Consider the following 9,664-nt stretch of genomic DNA (forward strand, 5'->3'; position numbering starts at 1 on the left):
CTGAAGCTTCTGTGTATTGAAAAAGCCAAGCTCACTGGCCCCTGGGCCTCTGCCCTTGCCTACCACCTCACTACCTGCATTCCTGCTCTCAGATCGTTAAACGGCAAGCCCCTCCTCATCCTCCAGGTCAAGGTCCTCAACCTCACTGCTTCTAAAAGACCTTCCCAGACTGCCCAATTTAAGGTGGCCCACAAGATTAATCAGGGAATTGGGGCGGCTGAATTAAGATGGAAATACTGTCTACAACTCATTCTAAAAGGCAAAAAAGAAAATGACTTACTCGTGTCCATTAGGGTCCTGGAAGAATAGATGGCATCCTCAGAGAGGGTGACTCAAGGCAGCCTGAATGTAGAGCCACTTCACAAAGTGGAGATCAGAGGGGCCAGCAGGGGAGGCCGAAGCAGCACGCTGCGGGTATTGACAGTGGGAGGCCATTACCATCCCTAACTGGGAACCCTGGGGAACTTGGAGCTATAGAAGAGGGCTGCTCCACAGCACCTGTGGCCCTTGGTTAAGGGGAACAGCCTCTGCAAAGCCATGGCTTGAAAGGGAGGGAGCTCACAGAATAAATACTCAACTGCTCTCTCCTGCTCTCTGATCTACTGGGGCCTTCCAACGACCAAACCTCCAGGGCAGGGGCCAGCCTCCTAGAGGGCAGAGAGCAGAGGCAGAAGGAAGAAGGGCAGATCTTGAGGGGGAATAAAAGAATATCCTCTAACCTATCGTGTGTGGCATCACCTAACAGGTAGACAGCACTTACCCCAATCCCGCTACTGCTGCCTATGAATGGCTAACCTGTCAGCAATAGACTAAACAAGGTACTCCTCAGGCAGACTAACTGGCCACATGGTGGCAAAACAGCTACTTTGGATTCCCTCCTTCCTGCAAGGACCAGTGGTTTGCCCCTCACAGGGACAGCACCAGGTGTGGGCTTGTCTTTCCTGCCTGCAGAGCCTCAGCCAGCATTGCTATCCTTACAGAATGCCCAACCCACAGGTACAGGATCTCACACACCACCACACCCAACCAGGGCACCCATTTTACAGTAAAGGTCTGGGGCTGAACCCATGGACCAAGGAATCCACTGGTTGTGTTGCATCCTGCACTGGTCAGGAGCAACCAGCCTCACAGAATACTGGAACTGCCTTCTGAAGGCACAGATGAAGCACCAGCTCAGAGGCCACTCCCTGAAGGATTTAGTGCCATCTCTCAGGATGTAGTGTGTGTGTGTTAAATCAGGAACCTCTGTATGATGCTGTGCTCCCAGTAAGAATACGTGGGTCCATGAACCCAGGGGTAGAAGCACTAGCCATCCCTCCCCATGACCCCATGGGGGATGTTATGCTTCCTGTTAGAGAGTTGGAGGTCCTAGTTCTCAAAGGGGTTACATTCTTGCCAGGGGACACAGTAGGGGTTCCATTAAACTATAAGCTATTGCTGCCACCCAGGGCACTTTGAACTCTGTATATAGGGACCTGAAATCAAGACGGCACCATTTGGCAGAGGCAATTGACCCTAATGAGGAGGAAGAGGTAGGGCTGCTTTCATACAGGGTGCAGGAAAGAATAGGCCAGGCACCTCATGATACGCCTTTGCCCAATTGCAACTGGAACAAAAATGTGTAGCAACCCTGACCTGATGATCTACAAACGCTCAGACTCTTGGAGATAAAGGGAGCATATCAACCTATTTTATAAAATAGGGATTATTTGGGTCAGATAGGGTGGACAACCACTGAAGAAGGAATGTGAATAATGAAAAGGTTCAAATATGTTCAAACTGCTGTTCAAGAAGGCATGGATATGTAATCCAGTTTATAAAAATTTTCAGCAGAAAATTGTTTAAATTAAGCCACAAGGTTTAAAGGGATAGCAAAGGGTGTCGCGTTTTTTTTTTTTATAAGGTAATGTTATTTAAAAAAAATTTTTTTAAGAAGGCAATGTTAAAAAAGGCACCAGGTTTTGATTCAATGCCCAGATTCCAGTTCTGGCTTCACTAATATCTCACCGTATAAACTGAAACAAGCTATAGACCCTCACTTTTTATTTATTTATTTATTTATTATTATTATTTTTTTAGAGGTGGGGGTCTCGCTATATTGCCCAGGCTGCACTTGAACTCCTGGGGTCGAGCAATCCTTCTGCCTCGGCCTCCCAAATGCTGGGATTACAGGGGTGAGCCATCATGCCTGGCCACCTTTTTGTTTTTAAAACAGAGATATTGACATGGACCAGATTTACTATCTGACTATTTAAAACAACTAAAAAGCCAAAAAAAAAAAAAAAACTCTATAAAAACAGCAGTTTTCGAGACACCAGACATCAGGCATTAAAAGCCAGTGATCCTTTGGAGACAGGAAACAAAGTGAACCCAAGGACTGCCCTGGGTTCCTACTCTGGAGAGATTTTCCAGGACACAGTGCAGGTAGAGCCAGCTGAAGGTGAAGAGAGAAAGCTGAGTCCAGGGAGGCCAAAGCAGTTAGAATTTGCAGAGGAGAGGACAGGAGAGGGGAGAGCTGCACAGAGAATTAGAGATCTGCAACTGGTCCCCCTGAAGCCTTCACCCAAGGACTCATCAGCATCCATGTGTGAGGAAACTACCAGAGGCCAGGACGGAATAACCCAAAAGGATTAGACTCTAATAATTGGCAAACACAAACCCCACAGCTCACACAAAGCCAGGCATAGTTCTTCCTACCAACCAGTGTGGAAAATCTGATAACTCAGAAAACGTTGGGTAGAGTACTCAAAAGGTTTTTGCCTCGGTAGTGGGGAAAATACTAGCCCTAGACTAATTGCTGCCCTGGTCCTGTCTAACAAAGCTTAAAACCCAAACCTGAAGAGATCAAACTGATTCAAATACTTAATCATGTCCCACAATAAAGCATACAGAATTTTACCCAATAAGGTAAAACAAAAGGTAAAATTACCAGGCATGCAAAGCAGCAAGAAAATATGACCCATAATAGAAGAAAATGCAATCAATCAAAACCAACCCAGAAATAAGAGATAACAGAATTAGTAGTAAGCAAAGCTATTAAAAGCTGTAACTGTATTCCATATGTTCAAGGAACTAAAGGGAAGATTTAACATTTTAAGTAGAGGTATGAAAGATATCTTTTAAAAAGACTTAAAATTCTAGACATTAAAATGATAATGTTTGAGGTGAAAAATACATTGGATCACATTAAAGGCAAATTAGACACTTTGGCGCAAAAGATCAATGAACTTAAAAATATATCAATATAAGCAAAATGAAACAGTGAGAAAAAGACTGAAAAAAATGAAGAGCATCAGTGATCTGTGCAATCACTTCAAGTGGCTTAATGTATGTATAACTGGAGTCCCTGGGGAAGAGGGCAGAAAAAAATGTTTGAATAATGGCTGAAAAAATTTTCCAAATTTGATAAGAACTATAAACCCACACACATATCCAATAATTTCAAGAAACCCATGCACAAGAAACATGAAGACAACCGCACAAGCCACATTATAATCAAAATGCTTGAAATGAGCAAAAGAAAACAATGTAACCAGAAAAAGAGACACAAATACAGTAACAAGGATAACAGCAGATTTCTTTGTTGGAAACAATGCAACCCAGAAGATAGGTAAGCAACATCTTTTGTCAACCTAGAATTTTATACCCAGCAAAATTACCTTTCAAAAAACAAAGGCTAAAGAGAGACTTCTAGACATACAAAAGCTGAAAAAATTCATCCACCATCAGACCCACAATTTTAAAAATGTTAATGGAAGTAATTCAGGCAGAAGGAAAACCATGCCAGATGGAAATATGAACTTACACAAGGACTGAAGAGCATAGAAAATACTAACTCTGTGGGTAAATATAGGCTTCTTTTCTTATTATTTAAATCTCTTTTAAAGATAATCAATGGTTTAAAGCTATATATATATATATACACACACACATATATACACATACATATATACATATATATACATATATACATATGTATACACATATACGTATATAGATATGTATGTATATATAGTGGGTTTTTAACGTGGATGGTTTTTAACAAGGATGTATACTATAAACTCTAATGCAACTGCTAAACACACACAATAGTTATAGCTAATAAGCCAGCAAAGGAGATAAAGTGGAGTTACAGAAAAATAATCCAAAATAAGGCAGAGAAAGAGGAAAATAGTAATAAAGAACAAATGGAACAGAAAATATCAAGATGGCAGATCTAAACCAAACCACATCAACAACTACACTAAATGTAAGTGGTCCAAACTAAAAGGCAAAGATTGTTAGATAGGATAAAAAAGCAAGAACAATTAACCATCAAGAACAATTAACATTACTTGAAAAACAAGAAGTTGGCCAGGCGCAGTGGCTCACGCCTGTAATCCCAGCACTTTGGGAGGCCAAAGCAGGTAAGATCGCCTGAGGTCCGGAGTTCGAGACTAGACTAGCCAACATGTTGAAACCCCTACTAAAAATACAGAAATCAGCTGGACGTAGTGGCACACACCTGTAATCCCAGCAACTCGGGAAGCTGAGGCAAGAGAATCGCTTGAACCCGGGAGGCGGAGGTTGCAGTGAGCCAAGATCGCACCATTGCACTCCAGCCTGGGCAACAAGAGCAAAACTCTGTCTCAAGAAAAAACAAACAAACAAATTGTCTGGGTTTAAAACATTTATAGAAAAAATAACTGCTATTTCCTAGTGGAACTACCAAATGCCAGGTAATCTGCTAGATGATTTTAATCACGCTGTAACATGGATATTACTTCTAAGTAACCCCAAGTAACAAAGTAAAATTACTTTACTTGGTTATCAGAGAGGATCTGGAACTAAGGTTCTAACCATGGTGCAAAAAATCCAAGTCCTTTCAATACACTAAGCTGCTACCTCAAGGAATTAGATGATAAGTAAGAAATGAAAGGCAGAAAGAGCTAAAACCTTTATATTACAGCTTCAACCTAGAGGCTTAATCCCAGGTACAACTTTTTAAGAAAATGATACGTCACAGGTGCTGCGTACTTCTCATTTCATCACCTCAGGAAGTACACCATCAGGTTATCAGTCTTAGGCTGTGACTGATCACTGAGTTCAGGCATTGCCAGCCCAATCCTCCTGATAAAGTCCCCTGATAAGGTTTGGCTCCCGGTCCCCACCCAAATCTCATCTCGAAATATACTCCCATGTGTCAAGGGAGGGAGGTGATTGGATCACGGGGGTAGTTTCCCCCACGCTGTTCTCATGATAGTGAGTTTTCACAAGACGTGATGGTTTTACAAGGGGCTCCTTCCCCTTCACTTCTCTTTCTCCTGCCGCCATGTAAGATGTGCCTGCTTCCCCTTCTGCCATGATTGTTAAGTTTCCTGAGGCCTCCCCAGTCATGCAAAACTGTAAGTCAATTAAACCTCCTTCCTTTATAAATTACGAGGTCTCAAGTAGTATCTTTATAGCAGTGTAAAAATGGACTAATACATCCTCCAATTTTCACCCAATGATTCGGCATCTGATGATGATTAGGTGCCTGGATCCATTATTTTATTAAAAGTTGCAATATTGTCTATTTCTAACATCCCTTCTGTATTTATTAGAATAAATTCTGCTTAAAAATATCATTTTATAGTCAATTTGTCTGAATGAGGACCAGAGCCCACACATGCTAATATGTCTCAGGGCTCTTAATCATGGTATGTATATTCTCCACCTCCAACCTCATTCTACTTTTTTGGTAATAAAACTGGGTCATTTGTCTTAAAGCATTTCCCATATTCAACATTTCATCATAGTGACATTCATTCTTCTAGTCCCCTATCTAGACTGGATCCTGATTCAAACCAATCAACTATAAATGGCATTTTCTTCAGACATTCATGAAACTTTAAATATGGACTGAATATCAGACAAAGAATTATTTTGTTAGGTATGATAGTGACATTATGAGAAAAAACTTATCTGTTAAAAATATTTTAGGAATGAAATACCATATTATGATACCATATTGTTACTATTTCATAATTAAAATAAAAATAATTTATCAAATTATTTTAATTAAAATGATTAAAACTCATAATAAAAAAACATGAGTGACATAATATGGTATCTGGCATTTGTATTTAAATACAACAGGGAAATTAAGTTGGGGGAAAGGAACAAAATTTGCAAAATGTTTTTAATTTTTGAAGCTGGGCTATATGTATATAGAAATTCATTATTCTGTTTGACTTTTGCATTCTATTTTTTAAAAATTAATCCCTAATATAGAACTGGCCAACTCTCTCAAATGACTTAAACAGAGTATATTCATTATAGGGGAATTTACTCTTTTAACTATATCCCAAAAGGCTGGATTGACAGTTATAAAACTAACCTGACTTTTGAACGTTACATTCCCTTTACTTGAAAAACATAACCGGCCATGCACAGTGGCTCATGCCTGTAATCCCAGCAACTTTGGGAGGCTAAGGTGAAAGGATTGCTTGAGCCCAGGAGTCTGAAGCTGCAGTGAGCTATGATCGCACCAATGCAATCCAGCCTGGGTGACAAAGCGAGACCCCATCTCTATAAAGAAACAAAATGAACTCCAACAAAACCAATCAACCAACCACATTCAAAAAACTATATTAATAAGACCTTTTAGGGATTTGGGTGGAGAGATCAAATTCTTAAAAACAGTGATCAAATGATTAAAAAAAAAAAAACCTTTAAGAATTAGAATTGTTTGCAAATATGAACTCTACTAAGACTACAACTGTCGGCTATTATTGATAATGAATTCTTCTGACTACAATATTTGAAAATGTAACTTTTGTTAATCAAGTACTAGATGTGTAAAGTATTTCACTTGCACCAAATTTTGTGGGAATCAGGATTTTGAAACTGGAAGACAGTTAAAAACCCACGTCTCCTACTTCCAAAGTGTTTCTTCATTCCAGGATGTCAAAGTTAAGACTTAAATATTGGTATCTGCCTATCATTTAAAACAGAAGTTTTCAAATGGCCATGCAATGTTTAACTCAGTAAAGAAAATTTTGAATAAATGAAATACAAGTAATAAAAACCTGGGGGTTTTGGGGTTTTTTTGTTGTTGTCGTTTTTGAGATGGAGTCTCGCTCTGTCACCCAGGCTGCAGGGCAGTGGTGCGATCTCGGCTCCCTGCAACCTCAGCCTCCTGGGTTCAAGAGATTCTCCTGCCTCAGCCTCCCGAGTAGCTGGGACTACAGGCGCATACCACCACGCCCAACTAATGTTTTATATTTTTAGTAGACAAGGTTTCACTGTGTTAGCCAGGATGGTCTTGATCTCCTGACCTCATGATCCGCCTGCCTAAGCCTCCCAAAGTGCTGGGATTACAGGCGTGAGCCACCACGCCCACCAAAAACCTGGGTTTTATTATTCCATTTCACTCGGAGTCATTTCAGAGTAGAGCTGTGAATAAGAATCAAACTGATCATTCTGACTCAATGTATTATTACAGAAAACCACAATGGTAGAATCTGGCAAACCTGAATTTAAGTCACAATTACTGGGAGATTTGGCCAAGTCACTTCCAATTTCTCTAGTATACAGCCCTTCTAGAGTACTCAGACGAGTAGTTTTCAATTTTATGAAGTATAAAATTGTTAGTAGTTTGTCCCCTTGCTGTCAGCAGGAGTCAATTGAATTCAACTACTCTGAAAATTTTCATGAATGCATGGATGAATAAAAAACCTCAAGAAAATGAGTAGCAGCAGCAAACTGGAAATAATCTACTTAGCTGCACTTTACAAATGCCTCCTAAGAAAATCAAGCTTGACTTCAATGGAATTTCTAGAAACAATTCAATGGAATTTCTAGAAATAGTAATTCTATGAGGTATCAAATTATTAAGAAAAATACCTAAATTACAAAGGATTCATGTGCATTGGCCATTCTAAATCTTTTTCCCTTTTAGTGTTGAAGCTCAAGGCACTGTCAAAAAAAAAAAAAAACAAAAACCTTGGAACTTGAGAAAATGAGTTCAGAAATACAAGGAAAAAAGGCAATTAAGAGTAGGAACTTGAAAGCTCAAAGAAGAGGGGAAGGAAGGTTGACAAAAGACACTCAGTGATCCCAGAGGTACCGCCCTAACCTCTAAGCATTGCATCTATCCTAATTTTTTAAAGTTTCGTTTTAATTCCCGAAATTCCATGAATTAGGCCTAGAAATTAGCAAATACCCTTTGTGAAGAACGTAAATTTTCAGAAGAGACAGGGGGTTAGCAATCAATAACTTCTTAGTAAGAAATAATGTGAATATTTTTCTTTCCTCCTATATCCTGAGATCAGCTACTCTGAGTTTTTCATAGAAAGTAAACACTAATTTGGGAACTTGAAGCACTTATTGGGTGAAAGGGCAGGAGGCTTGGGTAGTACAATGGCAGTGGAAAAGTAAAATGAAGGGGAAAATAAAGGATAGCAAACACCTTAATCTGTAGGGCTACACTGGTAAACTCAGGAAAAACCTTGTTTTTAAACATCAAATGCTTCTTTAAAAAAATTATCACATACAGTTCAACTATTCTGAAATAAAGTCACTGTATTTGGACTATATCAGAGGCCTAAACATAATGTATGCAGTCATTCTACAATAAACTTTTTGTTTCAGCTTTCTTAAACTCCTAGTCTACTTTAGGAACACAGCCTTACTGTATTGACAAATGTTGCCCCTAAGTAACATAGAAAACCAAGCTTGGTTTCATTATTTGTCCTACAAGAAAATCCCATGCATTTTATGTTTAAAATACATAAACAGATTAGCCAGGCACAGTGGCTCATGCCTTTAATCCCAGCACTTTGGGAGGCCGAGGCAGGAGGATCACTTGAGGTCAGGAGTTTGAGACCAGCCTCGACAACATGGTGAAACCCTGCCTCTGCTAAAAATACAAAAATTAGCAGGACCTGGTGGCACATGCCTGTAATCCCAGTCACTCAGGAAACTGAGTCAAGAGAATCGCTTGAACTCAGGAGGAAGAAGGTTGCTGTGAGCCGAGATCACACCACTGCACTCCAACTTGGGCAACAGAGCAAGACTCAGTCTAAAAAAAAAAACAAAACATAAACAGATAAAACTCCAATATTTGTGTAATGCACTTATGAAACAGGGATACTTTTAACAAAAATTCACCTGTATCTGGAAATAAGCACTTAGGAATTTTACAACAAAAAATATTCCTACCTGGCTGACTGAACCACAGCAACAGACATTTTTTTCTTTTGCCCAATTAAGTAATTTACCACATACCAGGTTTTTGTTTTGTTTTGTTTTTTCTTTTTTTGAGACGGAGTCTTGCTCTGTCGCCCAGGCTGGAGTGCAGTGGCGCAATCTCAGCTCACTGCAAACTCCGCCTCCTGGATTCAAGCAATTCTCATGCCTCAGCCTCCTGAGTAGCTGGGATTACAGGTGCCCGCCACCACACCCAGCAATTTTTTGGTATCTTTAGTAGAGACAGGCTTTCACCATGTTGGCAAGGCTGGTCTCAAACTCCTGGCCTCAGGTGATCCGCCTGCCTCGGTCTCCCAAAGTGCTGGGATTACAGGCGTGAGCCACTGTGCCCGGCTCCATATAGTTTTTATGTGAAAACAAGGACAGTAAAAGAACAACAACAACAAACCCTAAAGTCAAAAAGTTTATGTAACCAATCAATTAAATTCTGGAA

The sequence above is a fragment of the Gorilla gorilla genome, chromosome 4 (genome assembly GCF_029281585.2).
Source record: "Gorilla gorilla gorilla isolate KB3781 chromosome 4, NHGRI_mGorGor1-v2.1_pri, whole genome shotgun sequence".
Taxonomy (NCBI): Eukaryota; Metazoa; Chordata; class Mammalia; order Primates; family Hominidae; genus Gorilla; species Gorilla gorilla.